Source organism: Bombus vancouverensis, chromosome 16 (assembly GCF_051014615.1).
Source record: "Bombus vancouverensis nearcticus chromosome 16, iyBomVanc1_principal, whole genome shotgun sequence".
Classification (NCBI taxonomy): domain Eukaryota; kingdom Metazoa; phylum Arthropoda; class Insecta; order Hymenoptera; family Apidae; genus Bombus; species Bombus vancouverensis.
Window position 1 is genome coordinate 8,826,211 of NC_134926.1, and position 15,581 is coordinate 8,841,791.

Consider the following 15,581-nt stretch of genomic DNA (forward strand, 5'->3'; position numbering starts at 1 on the left):
AAACAGATGCATCTATTGCTAATGGAAAATGCACAGAAATATATAAAATATTCCAAATTCAGTATTCTCTGCTGTTCTGAATAAGTGAAGCAATCTTTCACCTATGTTGCATTTTTCAAATTAATTTTACACAGATATCACTAAATCCCAAGATTACTATAATACTTTCAACCTACAGCTAAAACAGTTAGTCTGAGTTTCAGATCCTAGCGTATCTTTTTTTTTTGCTGCCAAGATTCGAACTGCTTCTAAATTCTCTCTGATTAACAACTTCTGAGCACCAACTATAGATTTAAAATAATCTAGAATCCCCTTTGATGTCAGCTCCACCTTCTTTCTGCAAGGTCTTTGAAATGGTCTGGGGAGAATCCCATTGGGAGGGCCTGTCCACCATCAAAAGGTCCTTTAATCCAAGCCAACTAACTGCCCTAAACGCAGTTGAGGCAACTTCTGTCGAAAGAATCAACTACCAAAGGCTAACCTACCTCCGCTTCGAAATTAATTAACTCAGGTCCAAGCTGCCTTTTCAACGCGATTATCTCAATGCGGCTGACTCGTGAATCGATCCTTTATCTGTTCTCAAATGCAGATTACATCTCTGCATTGCAAAGTTGCGGTGCAGTTCACCGTATAAGCCGGCATTGTTCCCTGGTTTGTCTACATTCCCTTATGGTTGTGTCGTGCACTTTAATATATACTTTTAATTTGATGTTTTGTATAAACAATATGTGAAACTGTTAAACGAAATCATTACCGCAAAATATAATTCACCCCTTAAGTAATTTTTACGCTTCTTTGTTTTGTAAGTAGTGAACATTAGTCCCCGAACTTGGAAAAATGCATGGTGGACAGCGTATAGGTTGCTTGGCTAAGTGTTAATCGAAGAAGGTTCGTATCTTTTGACAGCTAAGCAAAGAGACGTTACACTGTTTCATCCTTATCTATGGCCCAAGATTCTATTGCCCAAGATTCCAATATCCCAAGATTCTATGGCTCAAGATGGCCCAAGATGGCCCAAGATGGCCCAAGATGGCCCAAGATGGCCTAAGATTTTATGGCGCAAGATTCTATGGTCCAAGATTCTATGGCCCAAGATGGCCCAAAATTCTATGGCTCAAGATTCTATGGTCCAAGATTCTATGGTCCAAGATTCTATGGCTCAAGAATCTATGTTCCAAGATTCTATGGTCCAAGATTCTATGGTCCGAGATTCTATGGTCCAAGATTCTATGGCCCAATATGGCTCAAGATTCTATGGCCCAAGATTCTATGGCCTAAGGTTCCTGTGTCCCAAAATTCTATGTCCTAAGATTCCTATGTCCCAAGATTCTATGGCTCAAGATTCTTTGGTTCAAGATTCTATGATCCAAGATTCCTCTATCCCAAGATTCTATGGCCCAAGATGGCTCAAGATTCTATGGCCTAAGATTCCTATGTCCCAAGATTCTATGGCCCAAGATGGCCCAAGATTCTATGGCCTAAGATGTGACCCAAGATTCTATGGCCCAAGATGGCTCAAGATTCTATGGCCTAAGGTTCTATGACCTAAGATTCCTATGTCCCAATATTCTATGGCCTAAGATTCCTATGTCCCAAGATTCTATGGCTTAAGATTCTGTGGCCTAAGGTTCCATGATTTAAGATTCCTATGTACCAAGATTCTATGACTGCCTAAGATTGCTTGACACGTTCTCTTATCTTCTTTCATTCTCATACTTGTGCCAACCAATTAGTATCCCGTGTATAATGCCCCGCGATAATTCTATAAATTTTACTCAAGTGTCATTTTTGAACCTTTTTTCGTCGATTTTCTCTACCTTTTGCTAACCGATTTAGGAAATTATTTGGCAAATAATTGGCAAGATCCTGTCCTAGATCAGAAGAGCTTGGCACAAGGATTTCAGGTAGCACGATTTTGAGGAACAGTTAAGACGGATTTTTCCATATGGAGATGAAAAACAGATGGGGGCAATAATCGCGTTGAAATGTCCAACTTTGGCCGCTTTTCCATTCCTGTCTCGATAATCGAATCCTGGCTAACGAATCCTGTTCTGTTCAATTACCCAGCGTAATTAAAGGGAGAAAAAGGTGAATCTATAGGACGAACTGTAAATCGCTGCTACGTTTTTCCAATGGCGTGTCCTTGCAACTATCGTGTACCCTCGATGATTGTTCGTTTGGCGTTCATATTTTCGGAAAATAACGCGTTACCAGACAAGGCAACGTGTTCCCGCTGCCGGAAATTAAAAGCCTGATCTAACCAACGAAAAATAGATCGCCTTTGTTTTTGGTTTGGCTAGGATTTTTCAGATGTGGGGACAGGGTTGGAAAAATATTTGTTTGTAAACATGCGTGTGATGGAACTGTTTGTTCGAAAGCCGTTTCGTGGCATTTGTTATAAAAAAAAAAAGAAGAAGAATAAAAATAGAGTGGAATAAGAGAAAAGTGGAAGAACAATTCCATGAACGTACACTCTGTACATTCTACAGATATTTCCAGCGAAATATCCCAACTCTTCAAGGTGTCTGGATTTTCTTAACGAATTCTATCGATAATTCCGTAAATTCTAAAAGCTTCAGATTCGTGTCAGGATGTTTATCCGTCAATTTGAACGAGAATAACAGCGTTGCTTTGCAATCACGTATCGAGGTTGAGCCATCGCAGGGCTAATAAATTCCCTTTAATTAACCGGAGACGGGCCGAAACCTAAACTACGAACTCACTTCCGGCAACTATCGCCTCCAGTTGTTACGGAAATTTATTACACGAATAGCCCAAAGACAGGATTGTTTCCGTCGGTTTCACCAGTTCCTACGTCAAGTCACTGCTGATAAGATTTGCTCGAAGAGATTATGGATCCTGCTAACATCCAACCGATTTTGTCTAACCGATAACGCTATTATCCCTACTATTACACTAAACCAACTATTTCTTTTTTTCTCTTTTCAGACCATTTCGTAGATCCTTGAAGACTAGTCTCAATACTTTTCATATTTTTTCCTTTTTTTTCTTTATAGCCAAAAGTATTGGGTTGGCAACTAAGTGATTGCGGATTTTGTCATTAAGTAGTATTGACAAAATCCGCAATCACTTAGTTGCCAACTCATAATACGATCTCTGCGATGAGATCAACTGGAACTCTAAATATTTTTTCATAAAGTCAATGGACGACGAATTGTTTGAGGTGGAGGTTTCTACAGACTTGCCGCGTATATTCCATAGATATTTTTCCATCTTTCAATTTCCCATGGATACATAAATATCCGTGGTTCTAGTAATCACGAGAAACTCAGCAGCATTTCATAAGGAAAACCTGTACGATGTACAGTATGTGGATGAAATTCATTGGCCGTGCGTTTGCTCATTGAAAATTTTCATTCCATTCGAGTTGGAGAGAAAAAGGACAATTCGTCGCTAATAAAAATACGACTGGATTCGAACGAAGGTTAATTCGTTCCTGCTGGCTGGAATTTACGAGTCGTTGCTCGTTTTAGATCCGTCACGCTGCTATGCAATATTCACCGGCCCTTTTTATTCTGTTATACGCGTCCGTTTGTGGCGGCAGTTGAGCCATTTGCCAGATTGCTTAATCAACATGAAACTCGACGCATCGCTGAAGAATTTTTCATTTCCGCGCACGCAGAACAAATAATTTCCTTCTTTCTCTTTTTTTTTTACACACCTCGTTTCTGGAACAGGAACGCGTCCATTGGACGATGCACGCGTATGTATTTTATACAATTTTCTACGTGTCCCTCGTAGTTTTCCATTCTGCAAATTTATCCTGTCTCCCGTTGCATGAAACAAGTATTTTTTATTCAGCTGTTTCGTGTTGCTCCGGTGCAAGTTTTTTAAGTTCAAAAATATATTTCGGATTTGGGAATTTAGGAAAAATTTCATAGCTTTTGGTTGGAGATTTTTATCAGTTACTCTGTCTTGAAATTATATCGTTTATTTCAGGGAACTATGTCAAAGCTCGTAAATGAAAAAGGATTATGTTGCTTGCCGATGAATTAAATTGGAGAAAATATTTTGCGTAGATAGTGTAGTGTCGTGGACAAATGGCCTAAGAACTATCGCGTGAACCATAAACAATATTGCGAGAAAGCCTAAGCGCCGTTAGGCCAAAAGGGCCTGGCAGTTTTTACCGGGTGGTCGTTACCTGGCAGTCGTTACTTGGCAGTCGTTATCTGGAGAGTCGTGAATGGAGAGTCGAGTTGAGTAGTCGTGAGTTGGCAGTCGAGTGGTGGGGAGTCGAGTTGTGGTAGTCGTGAGTGGAGAGTCGAGTTGAGTAGTCGTGAGTTGACAGTCGAGTGGTGGGGAGTCGAGTTGTGATAGTCGTGAGTGGAGAGTCGAGTTGAGCAGTCGTGAGTTGACAGTCGAGTGGTGGGGAGTCGAGTATTGACAGTCGTGAGTGGAGAGTCGAATTGAGAGTCGAGTTGTGAGGAATCAAGTCATGAGTTGAGAGTAGAGTTGGGGAGAGTCGAGTTGTGAGGAGTCGAGAGTTGAGTTGTCGAGTTGTTATGAGTTGTAAACTATTAGTTGTCAGTTGCGAATTAACTATTTAGTTGTTTTAGTTATAGCACATTACTGTATTTAGTTCACACTAAATAACCATCGTTTCCATCCATGTTTAATCCATTGTCAATAGATCTATCAATCAATAAACTTATCACTAAGATAGAAATCATTGGAAACCTTAATTTCTAATGTCTCTAAGTAAATTAAAAAATTCTATAATAGTAACTCGAAGAAAATATATAAGAAATAATATCAAATATAAAGAGATAGTCGAAGAGTGACTTTGGAAGTTGTCTATTGAGAAAACGTTTTGTAAGCAGACAGTTACAAAGTTAGCAATTTTTTTCACAAGAAAAGCGTTCTTCTTATTATACAACTTTTCTTTCATACATTTTGCTCTGTCATTATAAACAAGGAAGTAATTAAAAGTGGCAGGATTAGGCGAATTCTAGCAGGATTAGGATTCTAGCAAACCTGAGAAAGATATTTAATCAAATTTTTTCTAGCTACTGTACAAGTAACATTAAGCGAATTCATGTTTTGTGTGAAATTTGTATTGAAAAGAAATTAGATGATGACAGGAGAAAAAGTAAAAGAGAAATTCAATCGAACCTTTTACCATCTTCTTTCCTGCATTGTGTATTAAGATTGAAAAATGGTATTTTATTTTAAAATCTCATTTGGAAGAAAAGCTTAACCAAAAGCGACTACAAACCTTATCTTCTGTACCATCTCTTTTCAAGCATATTAAAATTGAAATATGATAAATCTCTAAAAATTTCATTCAAAAATTGTTATAGTAAAATTTCATTTCGAAAAAAGATTGAAACAAATTGAAAGTATTATTTTTTAAACCCTTTGAAAATTTCAATGAAATTATCCATTTTTTCAAATTTGTTCGTTCAATAAAGATTACATTTTAAAAAATGATTAACATATTATCGAAATAATTCTGGTTCAAAGTTCCTCTTTTTTTTTAACTGACTCCCATTATATCGTACAATGTAAAATTCAAACAGTTGGCTCGTGCGTTTTTACGAGCATCGAAAACAATTCAATCTAAATACTATGTAACCTCCCATGAGTTTTCATAGCAAATATTATTATTGAAAAATAAATATACAGAGAAATATTTATCTAGAGAAAGGGACGTTTTATTACTGTTTTTTTTTGTTAACAAAAATATTATACACGTTGGGGTATATATACAAATATCCTTTGGAATAAAAACATTTTATTATATAACAATTCATACACATTTGTCATGTATTTTATTCAATGACAATGATAAAATTTTATTATGAGAAACACGTTATCGAACGATAAATAAATATTTTATATATGATAATAATATTATATATAATATTATATACAATATATAATATTTAATATTACAGAGAGATATTTGTCTGGAGATGAAAACATTTTATTACAATTTGATAATTTTTAGTGTTTCTCTATTAAACAGAGACATTACACATATAGAAACACACGCGAGTATTATTTGCCATGGAAACATTTTATTACAACAATGCAATTGAAATATTCATTACGAGCCGTTGTTTGTACAGTCGCATTCATTTCTCGTCGACTCTGATTATTCTGTTTAAGCTTTTCAATAATTTTGTAACCACATCAACACGCCGTGTAATGTTTGCTCGAATCAGTAGCAACGTTTATTCGCAATAAATTTAATTACTTTTGCCAATCAATAATTAAACATGTAAATAAATTAATAATTAACAACGTAACAACCGGTGGAACAAGCAGTGGCCACTTTCTACTGTTTTCAACGATTTCGTAATTTCTCATTAACATTTACATACAGCTTGTAAATGTATAGGTGCACGTGCTTGTTTGCTATTCAGTCAAAATTTTCGCTCGATGGTTAAATGTCTAAAATAATTGAAAATAATTTGTTGTATTATTCGTTTGCGGAAAGCTTGTGGAGAAAAGTTGTGTTGTCCGTATTCCGTGAAATTATCTTTGTCCGAGTAAACATTTGGTGAAAAACGGAGACATAAAATGTATAAATATTTCAAATATTTTTCATCTGTTAAATATTTATAAAGACATATATGCGTGTATACGAATAAGGGAAATTTGCATATCAAATTCGAGGTAATTCAGCGTGGAATTATTGCTGGAAATAAACATCGTTGCTGGCTACAAATAGAAGAAACAGATTTTTACATTTTCGAAGAAATTGTCGCAATGTCGAATTTATTATGAAATTAAATTTAAAATTGTCAACGTTTCTAGTGAAACCATGCGCATGTTAATGTGAATATTTTATGCTATAATTTTATATATTTTACCAGGAAAATTGTGGATAATATCAGAGAGAAAATTCCAGCGAAGAGAAATATTGTCTGTTTCACGATCTCAACACACTCACGATGAGTCTTCTGTCAAAAGTTTAACCGAAGAACTTACGTTCATCCATCGAGAAGAATAAGATTTGAAATATTTCTAGAAAAAAGATTTCACGTAGACGAACTTTTGCAATATTCGATTTTATCTTCAATGAAATAAAATAAATTTCGTTTGAAACATAAGTTCGATAAAGTCAATAGACAAGGAATTGTTGCAGGTGCAGGTTTCTACTGACTCAGCGTGTATTTTTAAATCGGTTTATAAAATTGTCGATATTTTCAGTAAAATTCTCTTCGTAATAGTTTCGTTCTATTGGAAAAGAAAGAAAAAACAAGAAAATGGGTTAATAAAATTAGTTGAATTATCGAGACATATTTATAGCGAAAATTAATTAGGATAAATCGTTAATTGGTTTCGTTGTTGTATATGATTACTGTCGCCACAGTGGCAGACGATATCGAAATCGAAATATCGTTGCGAAATGATATTTCGAGAGCAGATTTCCTGTCGCATCTGCAACGTTGTTTACGAGTTGGCGGAATGCAACAAGTTGCAGAATTCCGGAGTTAAACTGACAACCATGTGCGTTCGTCCGTATAAATGCAATCCTCTCTTCGAACCAATTTCCCATATTAATCAAATTCGAAAATTCAACAGATGTACAGAGTTCATCTGCAGAAAGCGTTCGAACATTTGTGCACGTCTTTTGTTAACATCTCGCGTGTTTTGTTAAAGCTAAATTTAATTTAATGTTTTGAAATTTGGAAAAATTTGAATGCTTTTAGTCATTTTGTCTAGAAAGAAAAAAAATTGATTTCTATAATTTTGTGGATATTTATAGATAGCAAAATCGTGACGTACAAGAACAAATTTTCTATGAGATAGTATAAATAGCATAATTAACTACAGACAGATAATAATTGTAACGTAATGCAGATGGTGTTTCTAATTTAATGGCTCATTTCAGATCCATCGATTTCTCCAGAAATTAATACATACAAATAACAGTATAAAAGCACTAATATTATTTGCATTAATACGTAGCATTATTATGCTTAGTATTGTAAAATTGTAATGACGTACTTTCTTAAAATCTACCAGTTTCTTAGATAATTATTAGGTTAGGTCATTAGATGGTAATGTCTCGTCAAGTGACAATTTGAGGTTAGGTTGGGCTTGGCAATTATGTGACTGCGGATTTTGTCATTACCATCTAGTGACAAAACCCGCAATCACTTAGTTGCCAACCTAATATTATAATTATCAGTTTGACGCCTTTCTGCCTAGTCAAGTGACAGTTTGAGGTTAGGTTGGACTTGGCAACTAAGTGATTGCAGATTTTGTCATTATCATCTAAAGACAATACCCGCAATCACTTAGTTGCCAACCCAATACTATAATTATGAGTTTAATGCCTTTCTGCCTAGTCAAGTGGCAGTTTGAGGTTAGGTTGGGCTTGGCAACTAAGTGATTGCGGATTTTGTCATTATCATCTAAAGACAATACCCGCAATCACTTAGTTGCCAACCTAATATTATAATTATCAGTTTGATGCCTTTCTGCCTAGTCAAGTGACAATTTGAGGTTAGGTTGGGCTTAGTTTCCAATCTAATAACAAAACGCAAAAGAAGAAGAATAAGATAAGATAAAATCATTGATATCATTTGCATTAATGTAATAACAAAAAGAATTGCGTGAGTGAAGTTCTTAGTTCATATCGGAAATTGATTACTTGAACGAGGAAAATCGTATTCATCGATTAAAAATACAATTTCCTGGTGCTTCATAGAATCGTATAAAGGAATAAAGTACCCAGAGGGTCGAGTAATTGTGACAAATAGAAAAAGGCAGGGAGACGCGCGATAAATTTCGTTTCAAATCGACGTAAAAATTACTGCTCGGCAGGAATTATGTTTACGAGTTCGCACGGACGATTCTTCTATTTCCCATAAAAAAAACGAGATGTGCTGGAAATATTGTGCGAGAGAAGATGTAGTCTTATCGACGAAAAAGATGTCACTTCATGTTGGAACGAAAAGAAGAAAACAGATGTGGGAGAAAATTTAATGAAATTATTTGCATATAATAAACGCCAATTAAAAGTTCGTTTAATTGGCTAGCAAACACCAAACTTTTAATTAAACGAGAGATTTCTTCGTTATTTGAGCAATTATTGAAATACAAGTTAGAAAAAAAAAGCTTGAGAAATTGAGAGAAACGTGAGCGAGGAATACCAGCAATAAAAAAAGGAAAAATCATGGATAGTAGCAAGAAAAATTCCAGTAATAAAAAGGAAAATCGTAAGATCGTCGAAAATATTCCACTAATAAAAAACGATAGTCCAGGGCACTAAGAAAAAAAGAAAGTAGAAATAGAAAGAAGGAATAGGGTAGGTCCGCTAGCAGAATGAAAAAGCACAAGGCAAAGATGTCATACTGTATGCCAGTGCGATAAAAAGAAAAAATATGGTGGAAAAGAAGTCGTAGTAGTAAAAGAAAAAAGCCGTGAGACGTGAAGAGAAAATAGCCGAGCAATAAGAACAGTAGTTGAAGACTTAACCACAGCTAGGTTGGTACGCTTGACGCGTCCCGACTCTGAACTTTCATATCTTTTCAACCTTCTGTCAATTCTCTCGGACACGTACATAAGCTTCGACGCCTCTCCAATTTTACGACCTCCGATATACTGTCAAGGCTACTGTACCCAATGGAACCAGCCAACGTTGCCAACAGTTCAGTAAGAAGCCTGTTACCTGTATATGTTATTGTCTGGTAGCGGACAAAAGAAAGTTTAGAAAATAAGAAATGTACAGAGACACCATAATTTTACAAAGTGAATTTGTATTTAGTAGGTGTAAGAAATGAATATAATATATATCACAGAGTATCAGTAGATGCTAGTATTACAATAGTATGGTGATACTCAGAGTATTAGTAGTAGCAGTAGGTGTAGTATAGTATTACAATATCACTGTAGTATAGCAGTGGTAACTAAAATAATAAAATAATAGTAAGGCTTCATTTCTTTGGTTAAAATAGTAAGACACAAAGTAGTAGTAAAACCCCATTTTTGAGAGTCTTATTATTGTACACTCTGTGATATATATTATATTCATTTCTTATTTTATGGTATAACAGTGGTAACTATATAAAATAATAAAATAATAGTAAGGCTTCATCTTTTGATCAAAATAGTAGTAAAACCCCATTTTTGAAAGTCTTATTATTTTAGCAAAAAAATGAAGCCTTACTGCTACTAAGCCTTACCATTATTTGGTTATTTTATTGTTACTTTTCTACTATACTGCTATTGTAATGTCGTACTAAAAAATGTCACTTTATTGTATATCTAATTTTTAGAAAAGTACAAAGCATTGAATAGAAGCGTGGGTATCACAGCATCTGTAGGTTGCTTTAGTTGATGCTGTAATGTAAGGCTCCTCTATCATGCTGCTACGTGTCATACCGTTCCGCTCTTCCGCTTAGTGAGTCGCGTACAGATCCTCGAACTGGTAATCGATTTTCCTCTGTTGGATCTATCGCGATTCATCCACGCGAGAATTCACCGCCCTCATGGGACTCGTTCGAGCAAACTTCCTATACAGGCGTTCTAGCTAACCCGATTGCGTTTTCGTTGCGTTGCGATGGGATAAACCAGCTTTAGCGAACATTGGCCAACGTAACGGATCCTGAGAAACGGTGGTTGCTCGTCTAGTCTGCAGGATTTTCTGCTGTTTGTCCGCCAACTACATCGTTGATACTTGTTAACTAGTGTTTTGGGATTTATTTCACGGGGATCCTATTCCGTGTGGATGCAGTGTTTAGATTGCACGAGGACGGATTAGAAGGTCTTCAGGTGGATACCAAAAGTGGTTTAATGTGCACAATTTTTTCAGAATTTATCGAACCACCTGTTGACATTTATTAACAATTCCAAATATAATTTATGAGGAATTTTTTACTAGTGCAGAATGTTAGGAATTTTTGAGTAATAATTCGCTTCAGGAAACTGACTTTAGGAACTTTTATTTAGGAAGCAAAAATGTAGAGGACAGAGAACCAAGTGTATGGAAGCTAGGATTTGAGAATTCGATATTAAAAATTGGAATTTGAAGATTATGATTTGAAGATTATGGTCGGTGATCAACATCTTCAGAACGTATGAATATGTTAGAAGAGTTTAGAAACTTGAAATTGAGTTACTAAAATGTTTCAGATACTGGTCCATTTATACCGGCAGAAAAATATATCAAGTTGTCAAATGAAAATTGCTGTGCTGAACTTTGACCCTCTATCAAGTTTCTGACTTCTAGTGGCTGGTATCAAAAGACTAAGAACTCGGGTATAACAATCCCAGTTTACTCGCAATATTTCAAAGGTTTATACGACACTGGTCCCTTATTGCCACGGTATATTATGCTGAAAGTGGAAGAAGAGACTTTGAAGTGGAATACAACATAGAAACAAGTTGGTCGGTCGAACATGGCGAAAAGAAGAGCGGCAAGCAGAGTTATTTTTCGACAGCGTGAATGCTGTTTGTCGCAATGATACCTAGTGGCTTTCTCTCGTAGCAGCCTTTGTGCATCCGGTTGAATGTGCCCCTTACAGTACTACTGTAAGGAGAAATATAGGAGACTTAGGTCAGGATACAATAAAGGTCTGCCACGACTGATCCATCTTCCTGAGACCTGTTTATTGTAACGTGGAATAGCTACGTATCTCGGTGAAATAGTGTCCCATACCGACGTGAATATACCTGAACCGCTGACGCAGAAAATAGCTTTCTCGGCCCGATGGAAGTTCAAAGTCACGTAAGCAAACACGTGGGTTACTTATTTTATCATGTTGCCTGTTTCTAAAACTCACTTTCCCATCCAGTTGCCAGACTTTCCATTTTACATTGCCACTTATATAGCTAGATTTGTAGACCAGATTTAGGTCTCAATCCTGAGACTTGAGTACTCAGTACTTTGGTACTTGAATTCTCATTTCCAGATTCTAGTCACTGACTATCGTGGGCTTCTCGTGGATTTTCAGCGTAACCAAATTATCAGCAAGGTGCCAGTGTCCTAAACACTCGATAATGTTTACTGAGGATAAACTTGAGACATATGCTGAGACATATATTGACCAATAGCACTGTGTATCATCAGTGACTATACTTGCAGATTTTAGTCAGATGATTGTTTTACCTTGCAATTGATTAATTCATTGAACTTCAATAAGATGGAGGAGATTATGTGAGGAGCCAAACAGTCGTTGAGATGACAATTTGTTTCTCTTAAGTTATCAAACTGATTGTATTATACTATGGACCAAACGTAGAATGCACACAATCCTGAATCTTCAACAGCGACTGTACCATTCGAGGATTACCTGGCTCTCGAAGATCGCCAAGCAAGCGTCATAATCGTCAGAAGACTTTGGAGCGCGAACGCAATTCGGTTGGCCTCGCAGCTTTAATGAGTTTCTTTGATGTTGTAACTGGGCTGGTTGAAGAAGGCTGGCCGCATTAAACTAGTTTACGAGCAACGCGTGTAATATGCACGTTCACGTTTACGAGCATCGTGTAGCGCAATATGCGCGTCTTATATGATGCTTTAACGAGCGAGATGCGATACCACGCGTTATACCGCTGCGTCGGATAGATTAACCTTTTTGCAAACGCATCAGATTGCTGATGATCGCGGAAGGTTAATTTAACGACACGACCGGTTCTAAAGGGCTGCCAAGACAAGTTTATTTTCGTGGCACCTGATGCATTTCAATGCGCTTGGCTCGCTGTGACAAGCTCTCGTTTTACTATCATCTCTTTGATACATCCTGGATATAACACGTTCTGTGACGCGAATTTCTGTGGTAACTTGATATAAAATCTGTTAAGGTAGGTCTGCTAGCTTTCTTCCAACCACAGAATACATAAATCATAGACAAAAGTCGATAGAAACCACTTTACACGCCGATTTGTGCTATTGTATCATCCGTCTGACTTACATGAGACTGTACTACTGAAATGGAAGATTGCTTACGGATACGAAGACTCAGACTGAATTTGTCTCGTGATTTCCAAATGTCCACTTCATTTGCTATATTGGAAATCATATTTCGTAGTTTCATTAACACACACGCACATACATCTTTTCCTTTATTTTTCTTTCGTCAAACTAAAAGTAACCAATTAATTGGCGAGTTTAAAATCAATTAAAATGGACCTGCTAACCTACATAAATCCCATATACAACTCGGAAACCATCACTGGGAATTCTTATTTCTTGTGTTTTGTTCCCTGGCTGACTTATACGAGCGTCTACCACTGAAATCGAAAGTCTGTCGATGATATGAAGGTTCAGGCCAAAGTTTCGCTATAATTTCCGACTGATTACTTGATTCGCCATATCGACCATCATATTTCACGCTACAATTAGCATTCTTCTCGTCAGAAGACTAACGATCCTGTCGCTCAGCAAGCACCACGAATGGACAATTAAACGTGGAGTTTAATGGAACAGCATCGCTGAAACTGACCCTCGGTTGACGATCAAAGTGGTAATGAGACCGCACATGCGACGTGCCCGTGGCCCATTAGCGTTACAAGTCGCCATAGTTGCAACGGTTACTGTCCCGGAAATTATTACACGACGACCGAATCACGTAGACGATTGTGCGAATCCCCGGCCATCTGCGAATTGCGAACGCCTGCCAAACCAGCTGGAATTTGCTCTTGAAAATTCTGACTCACCGTGTCGCGTCAGCAAACCTGCACGCTGCTTCTGTGGCCAATGGATACAACGTTGTTGCATGTATTATTCATTGGCCACCTGGTACGTGGCTCGTTATTTAACAGCTTGGTACTGCGCCCATGTTAAAGTGAATAAAAGATGGTTAATTGATGACTGGGTCTGAGAATCCGCTGTCTTGAAATATAAACTGCGATGATCCAGTTTGGTCTGGTATTGTAATGGTAGTAAAACGTTGGTTCAATTTTTATACTTTTCTTCTTGTTATTTCCTGCAGGCTGGTATTTGTACTGACGAGATGATCAAAATGACCAATTTACTGTTTTTTGTAGCAATTTTGTAGAGTTACAATTTTTTATTATGGTAAATTCACTGTAAGATTTGTTCGTTGGGTTATTGTTTAGTTAACGACTGTTTCAGATGCGGAATTTTCTCGTTAATTGGGGCCACTTTTCAACGAAAACTCTTCCTTCCACAGAATTTGTAATTTCGCTATATGTAAGATTCTCCGATTCAGATAATAAATTAAGAAACAAATTTTAGATTTGAAGGTAGCAAATTTGACTTAGCCACTTTTCATCGCGATAATCAACTGTGATCTTATCATAATAAATTTGTGATGCTATTATGTTACACAGAAATGCAGAAGATCCTTGAGAAAATAAATTTTTCATCTAAAAATACATTAACTTCACACTTTAGTCTCCAGTTATCATATTAAACAATGAATTAATTCGAAACGCTTTTGCCACCTTTGTGCTAATTAAAATTTCATTTTTTAAGAGATATACACAATGCAGATATTGTCAATCGATAATGAAATTACAATAAAAATCCCTTCAGCAACTGTTGACATAGAAATTTCATGCAGAAAGGTAGAAGTGGTATGTTACTACATTGATCAGACCTACTTTCTAAGGGACATTGATACGACCACGTTCGTGGCTATTATTTCCGATTTCCAAACTAAGATAAGTAAATAAATGATAAATACGAACTTTAAAGAAGTGTATCGTAAACGAAAACTTCGTGGTATTTCTCAAAGGAAATAGGAGCATGATGAAAGAAATGGAATTACTTGGCGAACGGACCTATTTAATTTGTAAAAATTAAAATATATCTATATGTGAGAATTGGGCCAGTGTCTTGCTGATCATCAGGCTGCTACATTTTATTTAGCATTCAGGCTCGTATTGTACAGGCCGATTGAATGTTAACGAAGGTAATTTTTACAGCTCCGAGGAAGTTAAGTGAAAATCAACGTCGAGAGACCCGACGAATTTGTTCATTTGCAGTCAGCCAGTCCCCGTCTTTCTTCAAGCGTTTAATCTAATTACAGAATACGGAGTAAGATAAATGCAAATCCACCGTCGGCCTGCAAAAACGTAATCTCGCGAGCTCTCAGTGAACCCGTTTCTTCGTTACGCACGTATTTCTTCGCCGAGAGGTAAATTACGAAGGAAATTAGTCTGCCAGAGACATGGTTTCAAGTTGCTATTATTGGTTGCAATTGTTTCTACAGTTTAATCAAAGACCTGCCTGCATCGATATTAATCGATACTACTCGCAATTAAGTAAAATTATTCTTGCATTTTAGGAAGCCATTTTTCTTTTTTTTTTTTTTTTACGCTCGTAAACACTGAGGGAAGTCACGTGCCTGTACAAATATTGGCCCTAACTACTGCAAATTAATTAGGGATACTCGCAAGTTTGCATTGGTTGTCTGTACATTGACTCTGATATTACTATTTGTCATTTCTAATTTCACGAGTATTGAAAATTAATTAAAGACGTGCTGGATCATGTTGAATAGTATCGATTAATTGTGTTTCCATTAACTCTTTCACCATATCGACTGGTACTGTCGATAGTCGAGAAGAATTGTTTTTACAGTTATGGAGAATTAATTTCAATTGGAAATAACCCGGCGAATACAGTGATCAATACT

General features: G+C 36.5%; 1 protein-coding gene across 1 annotated transcript in view; it reads left to right on the forward strand.

The window, feature by feature from the left end:
• The window catches only part of LOC117161503 (metabotropic glycine receptor), a 157,867-nt gene that overhangs the window by 95,762 nt on the left and 46,524 nt on the right, over window positions 1–15,581 (forward strand). The window lies entirely within an intron of this gene.